The 20,996-nt window shown below is 46.5% G+C and overlaps 2 protein-coding genes across 2 annotated transcripts in view; one reads left to right on the forward strand and one right to left on the reverse strand.

The window, feature by feature from the left end:
- TRIM71 (tripartite motif containing 71) overlaps window positions 1–20,996 on the reverse strand; it is a 77,510-nt gene that overhangs the window by 21,607 nt on the left and 34,907 nt on the right. The window lies entirely within an intron of this gene.
- The window catches only part of DYNC1LI1 (dynein cytoplasmic 1 light intermediate chain 1), a 354,482-nt gene continuing 344,868 nt past the window's right edge, over window positions 11,383–20,996 (forward strand). The window contains exon 1 of the mRNA XM_050779400.1: window positions 11,383–11,393. The gene's annotated coding sequence lies outside the window, so the exon portion shown is untranslated. The remainder of the gene's footprint in view (window positions 11,394–20,996) is intronic.

The following is a 20,996-nucleotide window of genomic DNA, read 5'->3' on the forward strand; positions in this document are numbered from 1 at the left end:
CAACTGAATGCCACATCCCACTGTAGTCTCACTCAGAATGTAACAGAGACACTTCAAAGGCAGAAACCAAACCAAACAAAAACCTCCCGGCACGAGAGTTTCTCCTGAATCTTAGCTTCATTATCCAGAAAAGTTGTTTAGACTGTGTTGCCTAGTCTGATATTGGTGGCCTGGATGCAAGAATATACCAGAAGAGTTTCCTTTGCTGCTCTAGCCTGGATGTGTAAAGCAAGGTTAAGAGCCAGTAACAACCATCCTCACACCACAGCTTGTCATGCAAAGTGCAAAGTGCAAAGCATGGTTCTCCCAGGCACTCGAGCAAGCTCACAGGTTTAAGTTTCTGGAACGAAGGCAAAAAGCTAGTGGTAAGGTCAGCCAGCTCCTTGCCTTTCTTCTTCATGCCAAGTTATTCCAAGGAGTTGAACCTGGGAGGCAGCCAGTGCTGACAGAACTGCTTTATGTGATGTTCTACACTTCCCTGGGGCCCAGCACGCTGGGAGGGAGGGAGGGAGAGGGAGAGAGAGAGAGAGAGACAGAGAGAGAGAGAGAGAGAGAGAGAGAGAGAGAGAGAGAGAGAGAGAGAGAGAAAGGGGTTGGCACAACCTTTACCTGCTAATAAACAAGCAGCTCTCAAGAGAGAAAACTCCTTGGCACAGAAACTGGGCCAGTCTCATTACTGTGTATCTCTCCACAGAGCAGGGCACTTAGCACCAGTCTGCAAATGTTTGCTGGATTGCTTTCAAGAGCAGAGTTTAAATCTGCCTCTGGTACACCTGGGCATGAGGGGAAGCTAGCTAACATGCAACAGGCAGGGAAGCAGTAGGCAAGGGGAATTCTTCCACAAATACACCACCACACTTCATCTCCAGGGGAAGACAGGAGGTGGGGGGTGCTCAAGGCCACAGTGTTAGCAAAGACACAGCAGAGAAGCCAACATGAGCCTTCGGCAAAGCTGGGTCCAACACAGGCGACACCGGCTCTCTCATCCCCAATACAAAGCACCTTGCTAGGTATGGTGGAGATCCAGGCGATTCCGCGCAGACTGAATAGAAGCTCATTCTGGCGAGAAGCAGGGCAGAAGTGTTGTGGGAGACACAGATGGGGAGAAGGCTTGGAAGCGGCCCAGAAAGTTTTCTTAGGTGGAGAGCTCCAAACAGAGAGGGCTGGGGGCAAATAGAGGGAGACTGCTGCTCCTTTCCTTCTCCAAGATGCTTATTTTATTAATAACCAAAATCTTTGCATAAAATGTGTCCACTAGAAAAATGCTTCCCCTAACTGGTTCAGTCAAGCACACAGAGTTACGCCACTCAGGGCTGAGTTAATAGGGAAGCGTGTAATCTAGCATGGGTTAAACTGGTTCTCCAGAAACTTTACAATTCAGAAACAGGAAAAAGGAAAGATTCAGGATACTGTGTTTTTACTTTTGTAAAGAAACAGTTCTGCTATAACCATCAGGTTTTATGGATCCTACTTTATTTGTTTGTTTGTTTTGAGATGGAGTCTCACACTCTGTCGCCCAGGCTGGAGTGCAGTGGCGCGATCTCCGCTCACTGCAAGCTCCGCCTCCCGGGTTCACGCCATTCTCCTGCCTCAGCCTCCCGAGTAGCTGGCAGTACAGGTGCCCGCCACCAGGCCCGGCTAATTTTTTTGTAATTTTAGTAGAAACGGGGTTTCACTGTGTTAGCCAGGATGGTCTCAATCTCCTGACCTCGTGATCCGCCCATCTCGGCTTCCCAAAGTGCTGGGATTACAGGCGTGAGCCACCACACCTGGCCCAGATCCTACTTTATACAAGGGAAATGTGGTAAGGTTTGCAACTTTGCTGCCAGTTTTGATCACTGCAGTGCTTTGCCAGCAATAGTGGCAGACTGAAACCAGGCAACAGCAACTTGCCTCCTTTAAGTCAGTTGCTTTTTAAGCTGATCCATCCTTTAGAGATTATCTAATCCTAATAATCTTTTAAATCTAAAATTCTCAAGTATAAATACTAACCAAAAGATGCTGAGCTGGATAAATTCAGGAAAAATTTCTGGCCGATCCCTTTTTTACGACATGGTGCTAAAGCAATTCTACCAGCTTGAACTACATTCCTTTCCTTTGCTCTCTCCATTTGTCAAGATAATGTAGAGATCACTCCTATGCTGATGTGAAGTGTGAAAAACCTTCCATCAGAAAACTCTCTTTTACATGTGAATAAAACATGCCACTAAACCTTCGGGTGGCCTCCCTGCTTCTAACCGCTAAGCAACCTTGAGAAGGCATCTCTTGTCTTTCCCTCAAGACAGCTGTGTGGACTGAATGGCACTCTCCTGCTTCCTTCGGATAACTACCTACATTGTTCTCATCTCCATGGCTAGTGAGTAGAAAAGAACCTCAGGCTGTAAACTTGAGCCTGGCACAACCTGGCTATGGAACCCTCTGTCCAGTCAGTTCTCTTGACCTGTCTGGGATTCAGTCTCATCTGTGAAACAAAAGGGTCCTGACTAGGTACCTCCGGAGACCCCTTCCACCGCAGAAAGCCTATCTATAGAGACTTGACAACAGAAACTAAAGAGCTTCAAAATTAAGTTCTAGTAGCTGGACATGGCAGCTCATGCCTGTAGTCCAAGCTCCAGGAGAAGCCGAGGCTAGAGGAGCACTTGGAGCAAACTACAAAAATTAGCTGGGCGCGGTGGCTCATTCCTGGAGGCTGAGGTGGGAGGATCCCTTGAGCCCAAGAAGTCGAGGCTGCAGAGAGCCGTGACCATGGCAATGAACTTAGCCTAGGCAACACCGGCTAAGAGTGCAAACAAACAACAACAATAACAACAAAAAACAACAACAACAAAACAAAACAAGTTCTGGGCTGAGCCAGGGTGGCCACTCCAGACTCCAACTGTGCAACTATAAAGAATTAAGATGATTTTTCTTAGGTTTAGATCAACCTTAAAACACAGAACCTGGATGATGCTGGACATTTGCAATGCCCCCATGAATGGTAGGTTTTAAAAGATTCTGCAGATGCAGTGTCCAGAAAAAAAAATCCTGGTCAGAACAGGTAGTGGGCGGTGATGGCAGCGAAAGGCAGGGTGCCCTTAGCCGACACCAGAGCCCTCCCATGACCAGCCTTGAGAGCCCAGATACACAAATGAAAGGGGTCTCTGAATGCAATCCCTGCCTGGTATCATTTTATACAGGATCGATGCAGTTCTAAGTACCCAGAACACGCTGTGGTTTCAGAAGAGCCAGTGATTCCACAGCTCCAGGCTGCCTGCAACAGAGATGGGGGCGGGGAGCACCCAAACGGTTGATAATAAAAAGCTACCAGTGAGTAAAAGAATGGCCTCAATGTGCTTGTAATTAGTAAACAATGAATTTTTAAAAGAATGCATTGTCCAAAAACTATAAAATGAAATCCACTTTTATAAACCTTCCAGCTATAAAAGTTGGAGAAAAACTTTGGTAAGATTTCATTCTTCATTTAAAAGCTCCACGTCTCATCTAACCACAATTTCTGAGATTGAAAAACCACAGTTTTAGAGCTGTTAAAACAATCGATAGGAGAGGATGTGCATGGGTGCAATTATCTCTGAAACAGGTGTAAAATTATTTTTAAGGGAATAAGCTGGAGCTGTGTGGAGGGTCCTATAGCCAGAAATGTGGGAGCAGCCGTGAACAGTGGCTCCCGGGAAAGGGGGGAAGGGACTGGGAAGAACAGGTCGTCTAGCAGCAGGAATTCCAAGGCCTGTTTGGGGCTTCCCGGGCAGATGCACAGACACGCCCCCTCGGGCCTGGCGACAATCCGGCTGCCCCAGCTAAATGGAGGAGGCTTGACCTCTGACCCTGCAAGTGACCACCCTCTTCCCTGCCCCCAGCTTCCAGAACGTCCCACCCATTGCCTTCCTCTCCCAAAATTTCTAAAATACCAGGCAGAGACAAAGACCTAGGAATGTGAGCCCAGCAGGAAAGGAACGGGCGGGGGACTGGTGGGGGGGAATGGAGGAGGGAGATTAAAGGAAAAATAGAAAAATAAATAAATAAAAATACAAAATACGCATGTTTGTATCTTAGCGAGTGTTTAAATAAAATGCTTTGTTAATGAACGTGTGTGCACGCACGTGTGCACATGCAAATGCACACGCATCCAGGCTTCTGGAATCTAGATTCTGCACTCCTATCTGTGGCCCAACAAGAACACACACACCAAGGGACCTCTGTTGCAGCCCCGCACATCTCAAAGAATGAGCTTGAGGTTTAAAATACAACTACCCCTATCAGTGAAGAATGTAAGCTGGAAGGATGGAGGAAGGCCCAGATCGCCATTTAAGTTCATCAAAATGTCTCAACTCAAATACGTAAACTGCTGTAAACGTTTTAAAGATTACTTCAATATCCCTTAAAATGACTGAGGACATTTACTTGGCCTCCCACAAACCAAGGCTGAACGCCTGGCTCGATCTCCACCCACCCCAGAGGGTTTCTGAGTTCCCCACTACAGAAGTAAAGTGGAGGCAACAGAAGCAAATGAGGCCCACAGGAAGCCTGACCTGTGTGTGTTACTCTGCAGGTTCTCAGGTGGGACAACAGAGGATTCGTTTTAAAAATGGTAAGCCAAGTTCAAGGGAGTAAAGTCTAGCCATGAAACAAGTCTATTAAGTAATATTAAAACGAAGCTTTACTTGACTTAGACAGACTGAGTGCTTGGGCTCAAACCCGCAGCCCAAACCCTCAGCAGAAGCCCCTCCTGTAGCTCTGGCCACGTGCTGCCCCACATCCGTGGCCTGGATAAACAGGAGGAAGGAATAGGGACCCAGTTCATACACAGTGCTCACCAGTTAAAGACAAGAGAGCCCCCCGCCGCAGACAAATTAACCTTACTTTAGTGGGGGTATGGGGAAGGAGTGTTTCCAAAACATTTTTCATTTGGCTAGGTAACAAGTATTTGTTCAAATGCAGAAAGTAATACAAGCAAACAGTTTTTTTAAAAAAATCCTTAATGTCTCGCTCAATTGTCTCCACTTTAACCATGGAAAAACAAAGCTATATTCTAGACATAATTGAATTTTTTAAGACAAAAAGTTTCTCTTAACTATATTAACTTGTTCTGAATGTTCTGGGTCACTCCATGCAGAGAGATGCCTGGCTTTCTGAATGGCTGCATGGTATGCTGCTATATGAATGTACTGTCAGTATATACTAATACAATTTTAAAACTCCTGATTTTTGAAAAAGCACAAGCAATGCCACAGTTAACATCCTTGTTCTTTAGAGAAACCCTAGTTTTCAATTTGGTAATATATTCAATTGTTACATCACTTGATATAATGGTTATCGGTGGAAACCTACTTGCAAGCTTGGATAGTAAGAATTACTGAATTCTTTTCAGTCAGGTCGACCTTCACCCATGTGAAGGGCAAAGTACCAGTTTCTGTTCTCAACACAACTGAACACAAAAGGCCAGCAGGGGATGCCAGGAGAGGCAGTCAGTATGGACACAGTTCACAGTTGGGACTGGAGTTAAGATCTGCTTCTGCTTGGGTGGAAGGCTTTGATGGGTGCCAACATTGAAAAGGGGCCTAGAAGAGGAGCAGCCCAAGGAAAAAGTCTTGTGTTGCGTTCTGGCAGTCTCAGTAGTGTCTGTTAAATAGATTAAGCGGGGCTGCTTCATGGTATCTCTACAAATTGAAGGAATCTCAGGCAATAAAAAGGAAGAGGGGTGTTAGGAATTAAAACACACACACACACACACATACACACACACACACACACATACACACACCCGAGGCCCACAATCCCCTTTCTGCAACTCCAAAATCCAAAATGATGCTCTGGAATACAAAGTTTTCCATATACTATTTGGCAGCAAAACTCATGTACGACAAGGTACTATAGCTATTACAGTATTTTTGACCATCGCTGAGTACATTTTTATGTATTCTCACTACAAAAAAATATGTGAGGCAATGCATGTTAATGAGCTCAACATACATACTCTACAATGCATACGGAGTTCAAAACATGTTGTACACAATAAATATATAAGATTTTTGGCTAGGGATGCTGGTTTAGGTCTACAATACCAGTACTTTGGGAGGCCAAGACAAGATCACTTGAGCACAGGAGATGAAGGCTATAGTGAGCCATGATCGAACCACTGCACTCCAGCCTAGGCCACAGAGCCCGAGACCCTGTCTCAAAAATATGTATGTATATATACACACATACATACATACACACACACACACAATTGTCAGTAAAATAATTTTAAAAACTGGAACTGGTGTGAAAAGGATTAATCATTTTTGCCTATGTCATTCAGTAAATTTTTATGTATCTCACTGCAAAAATAATGTTATTTTGCAGTCCCATTATACGTATTATGTAAATGCACAGTATTAACTTTCTAAAATCTGAAATTTTGAAGGATGAGGCTCAACTGACCTCAAAGGTTAAGGTAAGAAATGCACACATGTAATATTGTCTGGCGGAACAAGATTCATTCTCAGACTAAATAAGCAATATAACACTTGAAGATCTAAAGGGGCGGGGGGTAGGGTGAAAGTGGGAGTGTCCAAGAACAGCCTCAAGTGGGGTCAGAGGCATCCACTCATCTCCAATTTAAATGTTTAGGCTCCATGAACAAGGCAATTTGAAAGGAAAACTTGAAATCAGAGAGGGATGCTGTTACCTCTGCATCTGAACTCACCGCAACGGCTGGTGCCCAGGGAGAAGCATAGTTTGACAATCACAAAATGTCATCTGTTAGCATTTGTTCACTTAAAGTTTTTATGTGACTCCAAAAGCCACACCATGCTCCCTTCCTCCCTAATTGTCTTCAAAAATTCTTCACTACCAACTGCTGCTCCCCCAACAGTTACCATTACTCCTCCCCAACAGCAGCCAACCAACCACATCTAGAAAGCCCCTGCTCCCCCAATGCACCATTCTATAAGGCTTCCACAAACACTGGGTAGTTCCTTCTCCTATCACCTGCTCCCCTGCTTGTGGGACCAGGCCCCAGAATCACACAGGCCCTTGGTAAAGTCCAAGGGTCCAGCTTCACCAGTCCCTGAACTATTTTCCATCAACATGGCCCTGTGCAAAGTCTCAGGGCTCAGAGCCTCAGCATACTCCAGTAGCACACCACCATGTCTGGGTGTTTCTCTGAGCACACAGCTCTTACTAGTATACACAAAACACAAAGCGTTGATCAGGCGTGGTGGCTCACACCTGTAATCCCAGCACTTTGGGAGGCTGAGGTAGGCAGATCAGTGGAGGTCAGGAGTTTGAGACCACCCTGGCCAACATGGCAAAACTCATCTCCACTAAATATACAAAATAGCCAGGCGTGGTGACAGGCATCGGTCATCTTAGCTACTCAGGAGGCTGAGGCAGGAGAATTGCTTGAGCCCAGGAGGCAGAGGTTGCAGTGAGCCAAAATCTTGACACTGCCTCCAGCCTGGGTGACAGAACAAGTCAGACTCTGTCTTAAAAACAACAACAACAAAACCTAGCAAATTAAAAGGCTCAGATAATGAAAGTGACTAAATTCTGTTTACAGAGTTGAACGCTGGAATTTGGCTGAGCTTACTTGCTGACTTGATAAAAAGAGAAATAGCCCCATTTGTGGCTCACAGGAACTATCAGAACTATTAAAAGTGTGAAAATGAATTCATCCTGGAAGAAAACCATTTTCCCCCAGCAATGACTCTCTTAAGGAAGATGAAAACCCAGATAAGAACAATGCCCTGGGCAGCACAGCGAACGCCTTCCACCAGTTTTGGCAGAGTCAGACAAAGCAGTTTCATGAATATGTCCCTTGCTGCCGCCTAACCCCGAGCGCACAGTGTGGCCTGAGAAAGGGTGCTGTAACTCGTGTTGGTAGTTTTCTGTGATTCCGACCTCTGCGGGCTGCTGCAGTGGGTTTTTTTGGGGTTTTTTTGTTTTTGTTTGTTTTTTTGTGACAGAATCACGCTCTGTCCCCTAGGCTGGAGTGCAGTGGGGTGATCTTAGCTAACTGCAACCTCCAACTCCTGGGTTCAAGCGATTCTCCTGCCCCAGCTTCCTGAGTAGCTAAGATTACTGATGCCTGTAACCATGCCTGGCTATTTTGTATATTTAGTGGAGATGAGTTTTGCCATGTTGGCCAGGCTGGTCTCAAACTCCTGACCTCCAGTGATCTGCCTGCCTCAGCCTCTCAAAGTGCTGGGATTATAGGTGTGAGCCACCATGTACAATATGACTTATTGTTAAAACATGATGCTTCCAGGATTTTTTTTTTTTTGAGTAGCTGGGACTACAGGCGCGTGCCACCACACCCAGCTAATTTTTTGTATTTTTAGTAGAGACGCGGTTTCATCATGTTAGCCAGGATGGTCTCAATCTCCTGACCTCGTGATCCGCCTGCCTCGGCCTCCCAAAGTGCTGGGATTACAGGCGTGAGCCACCCCCCAGCTGGCCCTGCTACATTGAGTTTTACAAGGCAGGAGCAATCCTCCAGGTGAGTCATAAGGGGCAGAGGTCGAGGTAAAAGGAGATTCCGGCAGGGAAAATGACAGGGACCTCCCATGTTGAGCTAAAATTAGCACTTCTCCAGGCCTTTGTGAAGACACACACACACACACACACACCACTTAATATTTAAAAGTATGATCATGATGTTGCAAAATACCAACTGTGGGACAATACACACGCCAAGTGGGGGAAGAGGGATGCGTAGTGGGGAATGTAGCTCTGCCTGCCATTTCCTTTACCCAGACTTTCCATCCTACACCAGACCTGAGCCTGAGCCTGAGCCCTGAGGGCAGGCGGCAGACACTCGTGCTCTGCCCCTGGGGGCACTGCGGTGTCAGGACCCTGTTGACATCCTGCATCCTGCCTTTCAAAGCATGGGATCTCGAATAACATGTTCTCCAAACTCTGCCTCTGGCGAACCCAGAGGGCACCCGCTCCCTAGGCCCTTTGGACTTATTTGCCTCCCAGATCAGAATCTGCTTTTTGGGCTGGCACCCACCCCACACAGCTTGAGGCAAACTCATGGCCCACCGGCCCACCGCCTTCAGTCTCTCACACGTTTCCTGAAGGCTCTGCAGCAAAAGGGCATTTTCCTGAGGGTGGCAAGTGCCACACCTGTGCTTGGGGTGTCCTCTAACAGATCCAAGTTACACTACACAATACTGAGAGACGGCTTAGAAAGTGCCAGAGTTGTGTTTTGGATTACTGCCTCCCAAACACAGTTTTGAACAAATAAATATGTTTACTTAAATAAAACTTGCTAGCTACTCAGAAGGCTGAGGTGGGAGGATGGCTTGAGCCCAAGGAGTTCAAAGTTACAGCAAGTTATAATCATTCCATTGCACTCTAGCTTGGGTGACAGAAACCCTGTCTCAATCAATCAGTCTTGGATGTTTAAAAGTAAAAACAAAACTTCCACATCAACATACACCGTGGTACATCCACACAATAGGATGTTTGTCAGTAATTACACACAAGAAGTTCGGGCATGGTGGCTCAAGCTTGTAATCCCGGCACTTTGGGAGGCTGAGGTGGGTGGATCATTTGAAGTCAGGAGTTTGAGACCAGCCTGGCCAACATAGTGAAACCCCATCTCTACTAAAAATATAAAACTTTAGCCAGGCCTGGTGGCGGGCACCTGTGGTTCCAGCTACTCAGGAAGCTGAGGCAGGAGAATTGCTTGAACCCGGGGGGCAGAGGCTGCAGTGAGCCAAGATCTCACCACTACACTCCAGCCTGGGTGACAGAGTGAGACTCCGTCTCAAAACACAAACAAACAAAAATAAATAAATAAATAAATATACCTACAGACAAGAAGTTTAAAGGCACTAGACTGGCGGAAAAAAGCCAAAATCAAGAGAATATATTGCATAACTCCATTTATTAACATACGAAGATAAAACTAAACGTCGAAGAAATCACAACAGTAGTTGCAGGTGAGAAGGGAGATGAACTGGAGGGAACCCAAGGGAATCCTTTTGGAGTGAGGGAAATAATCTATATTTGATGGGGGAGGACTGATTACACAGGTATATATAAATCATCAAAACTCAAAATGTACACTTAGCCTGGCCAACAAAGACAGACCCTGCCTCTACAAAAAAAAAATAAAATAAACATTAGCCAAGCATGGTGGCGCATGCCTCTAGTCACAGCTGAGGCAGAAGGATGGCTTGAGCCCGCCCAAGAGTTTGAGGTTGCTGTGAGCCATGAATGCACCACTGCACTCAGCCTGGGAGACACACCAAGACCGGCTCAAAAAAAAGGGTGGGGAGGATTCAATTCTACTCCTCCCTCCCAAAAGTGAGGGGAGAATCCTTCCACTGGCAACCTAAGTGTTGAGGGGGTGATGCTTGGAGCCTGGCCACAGCGCAGCACTCTTCATAGCTAAGGACCTAATAAAATACTCATGGAGCCCATAAATGAGTTAACTCCAATGGCCCCACATAATTTACTTCTAATAGGTTGCTACCATTTTTTCCACAATGTTCCCATTAGGTATTATTTTTCCTTTGCCCTCTACTATAAATATTATCTTAAGTTCTATCTCGCAAGAGGCAACCTCCCTGGAGGTTTTGAAAAAATTAGAACCCTGAGTCCCGATTTACAGCACCACAGGCGGCCAGCGGTCATACAAAGCCGTATGAAATCATTAGTGTCCCAGCTGCTGCCCCGGCATGCATCTGACCTCTGATGTATTAATGAGTGGCCCATGCAGCTTCCAGCAGCAAATAAAAAAGATTTGTTCCAACACTGAGATCACTGCCCATGTAAATTATATATTTTTAAACTGGACACGAAAAGACAGATTTGGACGTAGACACACAAGTTTTCCGGCTGCCTCCAAGGTCGCAAAAGCAAGGCACGGTTTTAATCTGTTGTGCTATGGACAAGAGTCAGTGGTACTTTGGGGTTGACATTTAAAAAATGGTCAGACTCTGTAGGTGGCCATGTAACTCAGTCCTCGCCTCTTAAACAGCGGGCAACAGTGTACACCTGAAACCGTTTCAGTTCCTAAAGAAACTAAGTAGGTTTCAATCGCCCATGTGGCTGAGATGGTGTAGAGTGGCAGATTTTTTTAAAGCAAGGGAAGGCACTCATCACCTGGGTAAAACTGTCCTGAGAAGAGAAGCAGAAATACAGACTCAGATGAGAATACACTAGTAATAAAAACTGTTGGTAAATATTACTAGTCATGCTTTCTACCGTTAACACAACCTAACATTTCACTCCTCTCTGCAAGTTCCATCATCTTCTGTCCTTGTCCCCTGCGTTACTTAGTTGCCTTCTGTCTTGATTAGGGTTAGTGAATCAAGGTGACACTGTCCTATCCGTTGATAAGGCTTAGAGCCACTTACCTTTCTAGGCAATGCCTACTCTCCACCCAAAAAGGGGGGGGGGGGGGGGGCAGAAAGATATTACCATAGAAATTTTGTTTTAATACAGAGTTGTTCACAGGGAGTAACTGTTTTACGTTGGGAAGTGACCAATCCTGGGAAGCAGTAGGTAGCACATATGTGGCCTCTGTGAATTCTCTGAATGCCAAGAAGTGCCCATGCTGCAGCGGGGATTGCTGAGGCTCAAGTGGGGTGTGGGGGTGTGGAGGAGTGGGTGCTGGGGTGTGTCTGTGAATTACGGGGATTTGTCTCCCAAGTACCAAGTCTGGGCTCTTCTATGGCATTCCCCAAAACTGCACCTGTCAAGGAGAGTATTAAAGAGAGAAGCCAGACACACTCTCCCAGTACCTCATCTTCCCCCAGACATTCCAGCAATTACCAGAGCCTTTCTTGACATCTTTCTCTGTAAGTAAAAGGCAAAATGAGCGAGAGCAGAGCAAACATCTTCAGTGCAAAAGCGGGGGAACGGGGGGATGCTTAGTCTTGCAAAGAAAATGATTTTTATTTTTTTGTAGAGACAGGGACTCACTCTGTTGCCCCGGCTGGTCTTGAACTCCGGAGCATTCCTCCCACCTCGGCTTCCCAAAGTGTTTGGATTACAGGCGTGAGCCATCGCACCTCATGCCTGTAATCCCAGCATTTTGGGAGGCTGAGGTGGGTGGATCATCTGAGGCCAGGAGTTCGAGACCAGCCTGGCCAACGTGGTGAAACCTCAGTTTCTACTTTAAAAAAAAAAAAAGGCCGGGCGCGGTGGCTCACGCCTGTAATCCCAGCACTTTGGGAGGCCGAGGCGGGAGGATCACAAGGTCAGGAGATCGAGACCACGGTGAAACCCCGCCTCTACTAAAAATACAAAAAATTAGCCGGGCGCGGTTGTGGGCGCCTGTAGTCCCAGCTACTCGGGAGGCTGAGGCAGGAGAATGGCGTGAACCCGGGAGGCGGAGCTTGCAGTGAGCCGAGATCGCGCCACTGCACTCCAGCCTGGGCGACAGAGCGAGACTCCGTCTCAAAAAAAAAAAAAAAAAAAAATTAGCCAGGCGTTGTGGTGGTGCATGCCTGTAATCCCAGCTACTCAGGAGGCTGAGGCAGGAGAATCGATTGAACCAGGAGGCAGAGGTTGCAGTGAGCCGAGATCAGCCACTGCACTCTAGCCTGGGCAACAGAGTGAGACTCCATCTCAAAAAAAAAAAAAAAATTATTTATTTATTTTATTTTATTGAGACAGTCTTGCTCTGGCTGGAGTGCAATGACACGATCTTAACTCACTGCAACCTCTGCCTCCAGGGTTCAAGCGATTCTCCTGCCTCAGCCCTCAGAGTAGCTGGGACTACAGGCATGTGCCACAACACCTGGCTAATTTTTGAATTTTTAGTAGAGATGGGGTTTCAGCATATGGGCCAGGCAGGTCTAAAACTCCTGAGCTCAAGCGATCTGCCTGCCTCGGCCTCCCAAAGTGCTGGGATTACAGGCATCAGCCACCACGCCCGGCCCCACGATTTATTTTTAAAAACCCTTTTCAAGTTAGTGTTTGTAGCCTCTACTCCAGAAGTAGGAAACCTAGCCCTGCAGACACCTCTACAAATGTCAAAGGGGCACAGACCAGGCGCGCAGAGCCCAGGCCGGGCAGCTTGCTTTAGGAGCTTCTGAGATGGAAGTCACCCGTCTGTCCCCCACACAGGGAGTAACCTGAGGCAGGTGGGCCCCACGGCTGTGATCTAGGCAGTTACTGGGCAGGTAAGAGTCCTCCCACCTCCCCAGGAGAAACCCCAAACTGTAGAGAGCAATGGTGATTTTCTCTTACCAACCATCAATGATCTAGAGGGTCCTGGGTAGAGCAATGAGGAGAGTAGGGCAACTGAAATGAGGCATAAAAGGCAAAACACACCTCAAATTTCAAGGCCTTTTTAAAGGAAGGTGTTGAGGGATCAGACGTGATGGCTCACTCCTGTAATCCCAGCACTTTGGGAGTCCAAGGCGGGTGGATCACCTGAGGTCAGGAGTTCGAGACCAGCCTGATCACAGTGAAACCCCGTCTCTACAAAAAATACAAAATATAGCTGGGCATGGTGGTGGGCACCTGTAATCCCAACTACTTGGCAGGCTAAGGCAGGAGAATCACTTCAACCCAGAAGCAGAGGCTGCAGTGAGCTGCGATCGTGCCACTGCACTCCAGTCTGGGCAACAAGAGACTCCATTGAGGAGGGAAGGGGAGGGGAGGGGAGGGGAGGGAAAAGGGGAGAGAGGAGGGGAGGGAAAGGGAGAGGGGAGCAGAGGAGAGGAGAGGGGAGGGGAGGGCAGGAGACAGGAGGGGAGGGCAGGGGAGGAAGAGAAAGCACAACAAAGGGTGGGCCAAAAGGCCTAGGCAAAGCAGAAGAAACTGGCCCAACAGGGAACAGAACTGGGTGGCAGGAAAGCTGGATTCTAAGTCTTAGGTAGTGTGACCTGAGGAAGAAGGGCCCACCCTGTGCAGGAATCACATGGGGATCAACCCACTCACTGTTATCAGTTCAGCTGCCACACCAGGAACCATGTTACTGGGCTCCACTAAGGCCAGAAATAAAGTCCCAGTCCCTTGGCTTCCCCGAAACCCTCTTCCCACCAGTGTACACAGTCCACTCCAAAGAAGCAGTCATTACAGCAAGATGTAAGCAAAGACCAAGTGAAATGACCCCTGGAAAGCCAGGGAACCCAGGCACCCAGGTCAGCAGCATTCCAGGCAGGGAAATGTCAACTAAATGGTAACGAGATACAACCAGAAAAAAGACCAACATTTGGGGACACTGTACGTAAAACCACTGGACTCAAACCCCTCTTCAGAACCCCAAAGTTGGCCAGGCACAGTGGCTCATGCCTGTAATCTCAACACTTTGGGAGGCCTAGCCTCAGGAGTTCAAGACCAGCCTAGCCAACATGGTGAATACAAACATCTTTATTAAAAATACAAAATTAGACAGGCATGTTGGTGTGCACCTGTAATCCCAGCTTTTTGGGAGGCGGGAGAATCGTTGAATCCAGGAGACAGAGGTTGCAGTGAGCTGACGTCATATCACTGCACACCACCCAGGCAACAGAGCGACACACTGTCTCCAAAAGAAAAAAGAAAAGCTTAAAATTGCGGTACCACTCATCGTGTTTTTCCTCTTTTAGCAAATGATGGTAATGAAAAATAATTTCAAGTCTCAGATGTGAACGTTTCTCAGAAATCCTACCTCATTCCAACAAATGAAGCTTGTTGGATGCTGTTCAACAGAACTTGTGAAACAGGCACCCACCGCCCAGATTCAGCAGGTCATGGAGCCAAGAGAACCCCCACACTTCTGCCCTATAAAGGCCATGAGGGGGGCAGAACCTGACCATGCACTCCGTCAGATAAGCAAGGGTAAACTTCACAAAGATGGGAGAAGCCAGACCTGCTATGATGGGAAAAAGAAATTTCACAAGCTCTTAGCTGGTGAAACAATCAGGTGATATCAGTTACATAATCGAAGTTTTCAGGAGGCTTTTCTAAGCCCCCAAGTTAGTCTTTACTTGGGTCCTGAAATTCCTGTCTTGCTCCATCTGGCCCTGAAAAAGTCACCTTTACTTCTTTGCTTTGTCTATCACCTAAAGTCAGGAAAAGGTGATACACATGGCACAAGAAATCTAAATATTTGGCTCTGTCCTTCCCCCAAATTGTTCTGAGGCCCTATGTGGCTTTTCCTTAGTCTTTCCACAATACTCATCCCACTGCATCTAAAACTCTTCCCCAAGAAGAGGTGGCCAGGGAGGCTCGGGCTGTTTAGCTGAGCCTCCTGGCTCTCCCAGAACTTCCTCCTGGGCCTCCAACTCCATCTGTTTTAGAGACAGCTCTTAAAGTTGGTCTGTACTCAGACTCAGAGACTACGAGGCCACAGTATCCTGGCCTCATAGTCAAGTGTGCTGTGCTCACTGCTAATTTTTAAACTGTTTACATCGGATTTAAGACTGGGCTAAAAGCCTTGAAAGAAAAAACAACTTGAGAAGCTTCTAGTCTCTAGAGGTGTTGGTTGGTCAGTCTGGACAGGTTTGCTCACGATGTCTAGGCTTAATTTTTTTTTTTTTTTAAAGGCTTAATTGATAACAGCACCCCCTTCACACTCAGACATGGCCTGATTTGGAAAATATACCCCTGATAGAGAGGATCAGTAAGACAAATGAGGAATTACCAAAATACAGCTGACCCCTGAACAACATGGGTTTGAAACACAAGGGTCCACTTATAAATGGATTTTCTTCTAGCTCTGCCACCCCTAAGACAGTAAGACTAAACCCTCCTCTCTCTCTAACTCCTCAGCCTACTCAATATGAGATAAGGAGGATGAAGACCTTTATATAATGATCTACTTCCACTTAAATAGTAAATACATTTTCTTCTTCTTTTCGTGTCCTCCCTCCTCCCAGCCCCAAGACTAAGTCTCGCTCTAACACCCAGGCTGGAGTGCAGTAGCATGATCTCAGCTCGATGCAACCTCCAGCCCCTGGGTTCAAGGGATTCTTGTGTCTCAGCCTCCAGAGTAGCTGGGATCACAGGCGCCCACCACCATGTCTGGCTAATTTTTGTGTTTTTAGTACAGACAGGGTTTCTCCATGTTGGCCAGGCTGGTCTTGAACTCCTGACCTCAAGTGATCTGCCTGCTTCGGCCTCCCAAAGTGCTGGGATTACAGGCATGAGCCACCGCACCCGGCCGTTATTAATTTTCTTAGTAACATTATTTTCAAGCTCACTTTATTGAAGAATACAGCAGCATATAATACATGTAACATACAAATAATACACACATGTGGTAATTGACTTATTATTATCTGTAAGAATTCTAATCAAAAGCATACTATAAAGTTTTGGGGGAGTCTACATACAAATTTGACTGCACAGGGGGTCAGCACCCCTAACCCCCCACATTGTTCAAGAGTGAATTGCCCAAGAGGCCAGTTAGAGAAAAATTGCTAAAAATGGCTAGAAATTTTGCACAAAATGACTCCATTCAACAAGAACTTCAACCACTGTCTAGGAGACACTGCAGCAGCATGCCCGTGGGATAAGCAGGTAAATCAGAAATAGCTTCTCAAGGAGAATGGGACAGACCCAGGAGGACTGAGGTGGAAGATTTACAAATCTGCCAGTTAAAAGAACAGCTTGAGCAAAGAAGCACGCTATTCCTGGCCAAAGTGTAGAACTCAAAGTAAAACAGAGGGAACAGGGGACCCAGTGAAAGCTCCTGAAGAGAAGTATGTATGTGATAGCTGGGTGACCTTGAGGGGCCAGCGGTTAGCGAACGTTCCAGCCACGTGGAAGGAGGCCAGGACACAACTTTGGGCCACCTTGTGTTGAGGAGTCAGAAACCCTGGGTTCAAATGTTGAGTGGTCCTTCTCCAGCAATTTTGGATAAGTTGGCTCACTGAGCTCTGTTTTCACCCATAAATGGGGATACTACATTTCCTCTCGGGGTGGTGGTAGAGAATTTATCCGAGGACCCTACATGAAACCCAAAAACGTCCGTGGCAGTTCCAACAGAAAGAAAAGGCGTGGTTATGAGCCCAGAAGGGTTCCGGCCTGGTAAGCGGCAAGGCAAGTTAAATCACAGTGTTTGCAAAGCAGGACTGACAATGAGCCAAGAAGGCACTCCTGCCCCAGGTTCGCTGGGTTACTGTGCTCGTTGAAAAGAAGGTTGAAAGATTTCATAAATAAGAGTGGGAGAAAGCATGCTGAATGATGACCTCTGACCCTACGTGTCCCAAATTCCTCTGCAGGAGGCCAGTGACTCCACTCTTATGCATGTCCAGTCAAAACAGCCTTTCTTCCCTTCCACCTTCCACCAACAGAGGTCCTATTTTTAACACCCAGTACAGTTCGTTATTGCCTCATGCTTGGCACTATGATGTCCTTGCCCTCAAAGTGCTAACAGTCTAATAGAAGGGACAACTGAATTAAGTCCAGCTGAGATGTAATCTCCTAGAACTTCCTGGAGGAGGAGAAGTCAAGTCTTAAAAGTGCAAGTAGATGGGGGGTGTGAGGGGGCGGTGGTAGTGAAAGTTCCAGATAAAGAAAACTATCGGAGAAAGCAGGTACCTCACAACCCTTTTCAATCCCTGAAAATGTGTACACCACCTGCCCATTCGAATTTAAGTGCAGTAGTTCCCTCTTATCCTTGGGGGATACATCCGAGACCCCCAGTGGATGCCTGAAAGCACTGATAGTACCAAACCCTACATATACTATGTTTTTCATTATACATATATATTTATGATAAAAGGTAAGAAGAGTAACAACAACCAATATTAAAAGAGAACAATTATAACAATGTATTGCGTAACAATATACTGTGTTATATGAATGTGGTATCTCTCTCTCAAAATATTGTGTGCTGCACTCAGCTATTTTCCAACTGTGGCTGACTGTGGGTAAGGGAGATCACTGTACGAGGAAGGCTGGAACTGACTTTTCCCTCTTGTTCACTGCTTCATTCCAAGCATCTAAGTGTCTGGCACATGGATGCTCAATACACATTTGAACAAACAGAAAGGAGGAAATAACCGCTTATGCAATAGCTCTACTTAAGTGGGTGGTGAGCACTGTATCCCACCAGCATCCAACTGTGGCCAGAAAATGATCATCATAACACCATTCTCATCTATTAAAGAACAGAAAACAGCTTTGTGAGGAGTTGGGGCTGAGGGCTAGAAAGATTTAGCCAGATGATGCCGCCTTGTTTCCTCCTTGAGTAAGGCCTAGGGAATGAAGAGGATATTCAAACTAAGGCTCCTTCCTAGCTCTGCCCACAGCTAATTCCATCAAAATTTCATTCATGGATTCCATTCCAGAGCTTTGGTCAGCTGGGTAGCCACAGAGAGTCAGAGGAAAACTCAAGGTTTCCATGAGCTGGTCACAACCTCTCAGAGCCTAAACAGCCTAAGCAATGTCCAGAAGCATCTTTCCATGTGTATGTCCACGTATGAGGTGCCTCTCCAGAAATAACCATCTTTGAGAACGTGCTAGGGAACAAAACTATTACAATGGGAATGTAGGCCAGGCGCGCAGTGGCTTACATGTGTAATCCCAGCACTTTGGGAAGCCGAGGTGAGCAGATCACTTGAGTCAAGGAGTTTGAGACCACCCTGGCCAACATAGCGAGACCTCTGAGTCTCTACAAAAACTTAAAAAATCAGCCAGGCATGGTGACACATGCCTATCATTCCAGATACTTGCGAGGCTCAGGCATGAGAATTACTTGAATCCAGGAGGCAGAGGTTGCTGTGAGCCAAGATGGCCCAAAGGGGCCAACACCAAGGCTTTTCTTCCCTTTCTTTCTTTCTTTCTTTTTTTTTTGAGATGGAGTCTTGCTCTGTCACCCAGGCTGGAGTGCAGTGGTGTGGTCTGAACTCACTGCAACCTCCACCTATTGAGTTCAAACGATTCTCCTGCCTCAGCCTCCTGAGTAGTTGGGACTACAGACACACACTTTGCCCGGGTAATTTTTGTATTCTTAGTCAAGATGGGGTTTCACTCTGTTGGTCAGACTGGTCTTGAACTCCTGGCCTCAAAAGTGATCCACCTGCCTTGGCCTCCCAAAGTGCTGGGATTACAGGCGTGAGCCACCACACCTGGCCTCCCACAAACTTTTGACAAAACCAAACCCCAGACTTGACAAACTCACCAACGGCTCAACATTATCTCAGCACAAAATTTTAACTTCCATTTCTCCTCAGGAAAAATGGTGTCCCTTCTCTCGTAAGAACACTTACAAGTTACAAGACAATCTTTAGATGTTCACCCAGGCAGGAATGAAGCACTTCCTTAAAAATAAATGATTTATAGTACCACATGAGACTGGAAGTAAACTAAATGTCCATTAATAGAGTACTAGTTAATAATTGTTAAATAAATTGACTCCAGGGCAACCATTTTTTTAAAAATGGGATATTCTGGCCAGGTGCGGTGGCTCACGCCTGTAATCCCACCACTTTGGGAGGCTGAGGCGGGCGAATCATGAGGTCAGGAGATCGAGACCATCCTGGACAACACGGTGAAACCCCGTCTCTACTAAAAATACAAAAAAAATTAGCCGGGCGTGGTGGCGGGCGCCTGTAGTCCCAGCACTCAGGAGGTTGAGGCAGGATAATTGCCTGAACCCAGGAGGCGGAGGTTGCAGTGAGCTGAGATCATGCCATTACAGTCCAGCCTGGGTGACAGAGTGAGACTCTGCCTCAAAATATAATAATAATCTCCAAGATACGTTACTATGGAAAAAATAGGAACAGAGTAATGTACACAGTATGTTACTGTCTGTGGAAAAGAAGAAAAATAGGTAAAAGTATTCCTTGATAACCAAATCTATAGTGAGAGGGTACAGTTCAGAGGGATAGCATACAGGACAGATGCCCCAAGATGTGGGTAGCTGGCATCTCCCACAGGCCCCATCTGAGCAGAGCCTGGATTGGAGTTCAGTGTTGGTGCTGACTTAGGCACACATTCTTTGTATGTCATAGAACAAAATTTCATACTTTTTTTTTTTTTTTTTTGAGACGGAGTCTTGCTCTGTCGTCCAGGCTGGAGAGAAGTGGCCGGATCTCAGCTCACTGCAAGCTCCGCCTCCCGGGTTTACCCCACTCTCCTGCCTCAGCCTCCAGAGTAGCTGGGACTACAGGTGCCCGCCACCACGCCCGGCTAATTTTTTTGTATTTTTTTTTTTTTTAGTAGAGATGGGGTTTCACCGTGTTAGCCAGGATGGTCTGGATCTCCTGACCTCGTGATCCGCCCATCTTGGCCTCCCAAAGTGCTGGGATTACAGGCGTGAGCCACCGCGCCCCGCCCATAGTTTTTATTCACACCAAACTGGGGTGTATTTGTGTAGCTACTTAGAACTTAATTGCAAACACCTTTTGCTGTTCTCTTCATGTTCCTGAAATATTTGCCAAGACAAAGCTACAAAGCTGCATGTTTCATTACTGCTTATACTAAATGAATACCAAAGGGGTTTTTTTGGTTTGTTTTTGTTTCTGTTTTTTTTAAAGACAGTATACGTGGGAGGCTGAGGCAGGAGAATGGCGTGAACCCAGGAGGCGGAGCTTGCAGTGAGCTGAGATCCGACCACTGCACTCCAGCCTGGGCGACAGAGCGAGACTCCGTCTCAAAAAAAAAAAAACAATAAAGACAGTATACGAATACAAACCTTCCTCTACCCAGTTAGGGTTCTGTAATCCTCAGGCAGAGGCAATTCTACCTGTGTGCCATCAACCACTGCTAAATTCAACTGCTTTCTTTTTTTCATTACTTCCAAACTCAAGAACCCTCAATGGCTCCCTATCCTTCCAGGTTGAGAATAAATGCCTGTTGGGTTTAACAAGCCTGACTTTAATAGCACATCCCTATAGCTCCCTACAATGAGCCTAGCACAAGGAGACCTCTCTGGCAAATGTTCTTGTCTTAATTTGGGTCGTCTGTAAGTTCTCACATCTGAGAGCCCCACTCTCCTATCACTGCATTTGTTTGAACCACTGTTTTGCTTCCCAATACTTCACATGTCTACACAACACCCTCAGGCATAAACCCAGTAGTGGACATATGGAGAAGTTGGAGAGACCTAATTATCT

Source organism: Macaca thibetana, chromosome 2, assembly GCF_024542745.1.
Source record: "Macaca thibetana thibetana isolate TM-01 chromosome 2, ASM2454274v1, whole genome shotgun sequence".
NCBI lineage: Eukaryota > Metazoa > Chordata > Mammalia > Primates > Cercopithecidae > Macaca > Macaca thibetana.